The sequence below is a fragment of the Puma concolor genome, chromosome D1, assembly GCF_028749965.1.
Source record: "Puma concolor isolate L17-30 chromosome D1, mPumCon1.1.hap2, whole genome shotgun sequence".
Lineage (NCBI taxonomy): Eukaryota > Metazoa > Chordata > Mammalia > Carnivora > Felidae > Puma > Puma concolor.
The window spans coordinates 76,954,346-76,960,472 of record NC_141676.1 but is presented as its reverse complement, the minus strand read 5'-3'; the positions used below and the strand labels follow the sequence as shown (position 1 = coordinate 76,960,472).

The 6,127-nt window shown below is 46.4% G+C and overlaps 1 long non-coding RNA gene across 1 annotated transcript in view; it reads left to right on the top strand.

Moving 5' to 3' along the window:
• The first annotated feature begins 538 nt into the window (after nt 1–538).
• The window catches only part of LOC147576821 (uncharacterized), a 56,043-nt gene continuing 50,454 nt past the window's right edge, over nt 539–6,127 (top strand). The window contains exon 1 of the long non-coding RNA XR_015241181.1: nt 539–858. This is a non-coding gene — a long non-coding RNA (uncharacterized LOC147576821). The remainder of the gene's footprint in view (nt 859–6,127) is intronic.

Sequence of the window (6,127 nt, the reverse complement as noted above, 5' to 3'; positions counted from 1 at the left end):
TCCAGGTCTCAAGCGAAGTCTGTGTTTTAAAGAGTCAAATGCCACCATCAGATTGTGTGTTGGGAGACCTGTGCCAGCTTTATTTGGGAACAGTGATGGTTACCAGCCCAGCCTCCCGAGTCCCTGCCTTAAGCAGTTAGGAGTCCCCCTTTCAGGGTCCGATACCAAATAGTAACTGCATTTCTGAAGCCTGGGTCTCTTTCCACCAGCGTCCACTCAGCAGGGGCAGAGCAGACAGGCCTGTCCTGTTCAAGTCCTGACAAACACTCACGGGCAGTAAGCCTTGAGGAGGAAAGAGCGTTGGGGTTTAACATTGAGTTGGCTGTAAACTGTGGACGTGCCAGGGACAAGAATCCAGAAATGAAGCGCAGGAGTAATTACTGAAATGTAAAACAGGTCCTCTGATAAACATTCTTCACGTGGAGGGAAGGAGGACGAGGAGGGGCTCGCTAACAGTCTCTAGGACAAGGCTGTAGGAAATGAGCTAAAATTACAGTCTGTGCGGGTTCCGGGGGAGGGAGGGATTATGGAGGCTGCCTCTCGGAGAACCATCAGGCCAACATCTGCTCCAGCAAAGAGGCAGTTAGCAGCCCTTGAAGAAAACTCATTTTTGCTCTATTGTGATTGAGTCTTCCAGAGAAATCTGTTTTGTAACTGAAAGCTGATAAATTAAACCTGGCTGTGGATGAAGCCATTGAAAGCTGCTGACCCCAAACAATTTTGCTCTAAAGAAACAAAACAGAACACTTAAATTGATGAGAGCAGAGCAGCTCTCAGAAAGCAGCTCTCAGAGAGGTCTGACGGGAGGGAGAGCTGGGCAGGACGGCCTAGCCCTGAGCAGGCCACCACACATGCACGGTAGGAGCCCCTCTCCGGGTCCCCCCCCCCCCCCCCCCTGCTTGTGAGGTCGCCCAAGGTGCCCAGCCCCACTGAGTTCTGAGAGCAGACTAAGGCAAGACTTCATGTCAGGAATCTCCTGGTGAGAATCTGAAGTCAGAGGCCAGCTGAAGGGGACATTGGTGATTCAGAGTTCTTAATGGGCCTCATGAGTTCTTTTCACCCCAAAATCTACTGGCCATCTTTGACTCGACCCTTAATTGGTGTGTGGCTAAGGCAGGTTTGTTTATCTCTAGTCCTCCTTCCCTCCACATCCTTTCCATCACCAAACTGTTGATTTCGCTTCCAGAGTATCTTAAACAATTTTTTTCTTTAATTAAAACTGAGAAAGAGGGGCGCCTGGGTGGCGCAGTTGGTTAAGCGTCCGACTTCAGCCAGGTCACGATCTCGCGGTCCGTGAGTTCGAGCCCCGCGTCAGGCTCTGGGCTGATGGTGCGGAGCCTGGAGCCTGTTTCCGATTCTGTGTCTCCCTCTCTCTCTGCCCCTCCCCCGTTCATGCTCTGTCTCTCTCTGTCCCAAAAATAAATAAAAAACGTTGAAAAAAAATTTTTAAACTGAGAGAGAGAGAGAAAGGGAGAGCATGAGCAGGGGAAGGGCAGAGAGACAAGGAGAGAGAGAGAATGCTAAGCAGGCTCTGTGGTATCAGTGCAGAGCATGGGCTCCATCCCACGAACCGTGAGATCATGATCTGAGTCAAAATCAAGAGTTGAACACTTAACCGACTGAGCCACCCAAGCGCCCCCCTCCCAAAGGATCTCTTCAATTCAAATTCTTTTATCCCTGGTTCTTCCCAATTCCTGGGCTGCGACCACGCCTTGCCTCAATTACTAACTGGCTCCCTTGCCCCTTTCCAAAACCTTTATCCAAGCAGCGGCCAGAGTGATCTAATTTCCCAGTATTTTACTATGAAAGTTTTCAAACATAAGGAAAGTTGAGAGAATTTTACAGTGAGCCCCCATATAACCACGACTTTGATTTTGCCATTACCCTTTTGCTATATTTGTCCCACATCTAGCTAGCCTTCTGGTCATCCATCAGTCTTCCTTTTGGTCACCAACATCCTCCTAAATAATTTGTGCATCCTTATCATTAACCAGAGTTCAATATTTGCCTGCAGGTTTTTTCGCTTCAAATTATTTTTTTTAATGTAAAGATGATTAGGGGCACCTGGTTGGTTCAGTTGGTTAAGTGTCTGACTCTTAGGTTCAGGTCATCTGGGTTTGTGAGTTCCAGCCCTGTGTCCAGCTCTGTGCTGATACCTCGCTCTCTCTCTCTCTCTCTCTCTCTCTCTCTCTCTCACACACACACACACACACACACACACACACACACACAATAAATAAATAAACTTTTTTTTTTAAAGAAGGTAAAGATTAAGCTACTCCCATGTTTAAAACCCTTCTAGGCTTAAGGTAAGTCCCAACCTTAACATGTGACAAGAACCCTGTTTAATTTGGTCCCTATTTACTTTTCCATGCTAACCTGTGGTCCTTTCTCTCACCTGCCTTGCAGGCAGTCCTCACCCCTCAACATCCCTAACTTCCCATCACTCTCCTTTGCCTGGCTGTTCTCTCAGAGCTCACTCTCTGTGACTGGTAACTCCTACTGGCCCTTTAGCTCAGAGGACAGATGGCTACTCAGGGAACCTGTGTGGTTCCCCCCAGGATTGGCGAATTGTTCTCTTGGGGTCTTATGCTTGTCACCGACGTGGAATTTACCACAGGAGTACTCACAGTACCAAACACAGTGCCTGGCCCAGAGTGACTAGTCAATACATGTTTGCTGAGGAAATGGGCAGAAAATACCTGCATAGAATAAAACTATCCACGCGCTTCCCTAGGATAACCTGACCTATCCTCTCTCCTTGCCCTTCCGTCTTCCCTCCCTTCCTTTATTCCATCCTCACCTGGAGTTTAAAATGACCTCTCATTTTCTGTTCCCTGTCTTCTCTCCTCACCGTCCTCTTTCTCTCCCTTCTCTCCCCCTTCTGGCCTCCCTCCCCCTCCGACTTCCACCTGGGAACATCTACAGTTTCTGGTGAGTTCTGTGAGGTCTCAGTGCGTCAGTGCCCTTTCATCACCATGTGAAGAGACCACTTTCTAGGTCTAGCCACCACAAAAGGAAATGAGTGTGAAGCCTGTCAGTGTTGAAGAGAGTCCAAGTAGGTTGAAACAGAAAAGCATCAAAGTCCCACCAGAAAGTGATTAGCTGAAAATCGGAGTTGGAAGAAAGGTATGTCACAAAGAACAAATGTCTTTACTTGCCTACTTATTTCTCTTCTCAGGCTGCTGGATTCTTTTCCCTTCAACACGGTTTCCCCAGTGCCAGCGTCTCACTGTGACATCCAAACCAGGCTGCTGCCGGGCAGCTGGGAGATAGGTTTTAAGAAATAACTAAGGTTTGCAGTTTAAAATGTGCAGCTGAAATCAATACATTGTCTCTCTCAATCCTCCTGGCATCCCTCCCCGCAAATATCTCTTGACCTGAAGTTTCACCCCAGCTACAAACCTCTCTCTCTCTCTCTCTCTCTCTCTCTCTCTCTCTCTCTCTCTCTTCCCAGGCTTGCTTCCTAAAAACACACCTGTATGTGTTCATTGTGGCTTCTTTGTGTCACCTCACATTCATTTATGAACCATTGGTGTTCAGCTTCTGCTTGCCATCCCATGGCATCCACTCTTGCCAACTTCACTAACAACCTCCAAATTGTTCTATCCTAGTTGACCTCTCAGCTGCCTTTGGCCAACAGAATCCCTCCTACCTTCTTAAAACTCATCTCCTCCTTGATTCCCAGGGCTCCTCTGTGTCCTGGTTTCCCTCCAACATCTCAACTTGTCCCTTCTCCGTCTCCTTGGCAGGCTCTGTTTCCTCCATCTGCCATTTAAGTGGGTTTTTTTGAACGCTCTCCTTGGGCCTCTTTTCTTTCTACTGTCCATACTCTCTCTGTGCAACCTTACCCCCAGTGTAGCTTCAGTGATCTGTCTCCTCTCTGCAGGTGACTCTTAAATCTCTCTCCAGTCCTGACCTGTAGAATGGCAGATATGTGAGGGTGTCTACTGATCTATCTCCAGGAGTATTTTACTTGGATTTCCAACAGGCGCCTTATACTCAGTATGACCTGGTTGTTCTTAGCTCTTCATTCAATCTGCTTTTCTTTCTTGGTTACTGGGACCCTCTCCCTCTAGTCATCCAGGTCATGGTCCTGGAGTTATCCTGGACTCTTTTTCCTCTCCCACCTCATGCGAATCCTTTAACATGACACACAGAATTCTTCCTGGCCTGGCAATTGGCTACTGCGGAAGTTCCTCTTCCTCCCAATCCCATCCTCACCGGACACACTTGCCATGCTGAAATCCTTGCTGCTATCTGAATTTGCCCCTGCCCTGTACCTTAGCACCTACAGCTCCATCTGCCAGGAATGACCTTTCCCGGCTTCTTCACCCAAGTACTCTTCTCTTAGGGCTCCACTCAAGCAGCATCACCTCTAGGAAGCCTGCCTTTGCCTCTCCCTAGGTTAGGGTCCCTTCTGTGGACTCCCATAGGTTTCCATACTATTTTTTAGTATTGAGTTTATTACAAGGTAGCATAATATTCTGCATTGCTTGCCTCCCTATGTAGATTTGGAGTTCCCTGAGGGTGAGGACTTTGTCTCCTCCTTTGGCTACTAGCCTCCAGCACAGTTTATGGTGTATGTAAGAGCCTCCAAATGTTTGAATAAATGAGTGGTATGTGCCACATCTGACGATCCACAGGGGCCTGAACTTGTATGTAGAACCCAGTCTTTTTGAGCCTGTGGACAGTGCTGTTTCCTCAGGTCCAATTTCCAGCACCTGTCCCTTGGATGTTTCATCCCACCTGCCTACTGTATTTAAAATTGAAAATTTGTCTGAGAAAGCACAGACCTATGTGTAGCTCCTCTCAGAGGATCTTGAAACATTCCTAAATATGTTCGTTTAGATTGGGACAAATTCACATGGTTATAATACGTATGGTTTAGATGGTTTTGAGGTCCTGTCCAGGCATGGCTGCTTAGATCATGACTCTTAGCACCACTGTACTCTCCCTCCAGCTCCCCCCCCCCCCCATCTATGGGACGTGAGCCAATGCTGGTGTTAGCCTTAAAAGAGACAGGGGTCCCAAGCCCCAGCTAAACTGAACTATCTTTAATACTTTCAACATTCTGTGGTCACTCTTTCTCAGGTCTCTACACATGCTGTCCCCTTTTACTTGGGACCTTGCCCCTGTCCTCAACACTCTTAGTACTTCTCTTATCAGACACCTTATTTTTTAGGTCTCAGATTGGAGCGGTCCACATTCAAGGAAGTCCAAGTCTAAGTTAGGTGTCCCTCCTGGTGCTCTCACAACCTGTGGGTGACCTCTCTTATGACGCCACAACTATCCCAGAATCGCCTGCCCACTTACATGTTCCCTAGTGGCCTGAAAGCTCCTAGACCAGTGGGGACTGTGTCTGTCAGTTTCACAGCTGTAACTGAGTGCCTGGTACAGAGTAGACACTCACTAGGTGTTTATTGAATGAACAAGTAATTCTTTTTGGTAAGAAGGATTCTCTTCCATGATTCATTTTTACTAAGAAGTATACCCGGACAAATTCTAGGAAGCCTCAGAATTTTTGTGGTAAGAGTTATAAGAGTTATGTGTATGTGGTATACAAGCTTGTGGATGTCCATCTTTTTTTAAAATTGTTTTGGTCTTGTCTTACTAATCTTCTTGACTCCCCACAGCTCTGTTAACCATAAGCGTTGGCTATTGTGACTGGTGAATTGTTTTTCTCTAAGGCATGTACATAATTTCAAGTTCAAAGAATGGAATTGGATCAGCTTATATTTCACAGACTAAAGGAAATACACAAACAAATATAAACTAGATTTGTTTTGGTCTGTATGTCTTGGTCTTACATTGAAAATGTCTGAGAAAATGCACAGAAGGATTGGAAGGTCCATCATGTGTTCTGTTGTTTATTGGAAAGAAAGTGGTAGAAAGTGGATCATTTGAAGTTGGCAAATATTTGACTCCTCATGCCCTTGTGCCTACAAATGACAAGGTAGAGATGGGAAAAATCAATTTTGCAAGAGACTGTGGGTAAATTGCCTTCCGGTAAAACAATGATGAAGCAGTTGGCATTTCTAGAAAAGTGAATTTTCTGATTCTTCCATGACCTCTATTCTAAAGCATTATGATATAACATTATGAGGAGCTCTTAAATGTATGATGT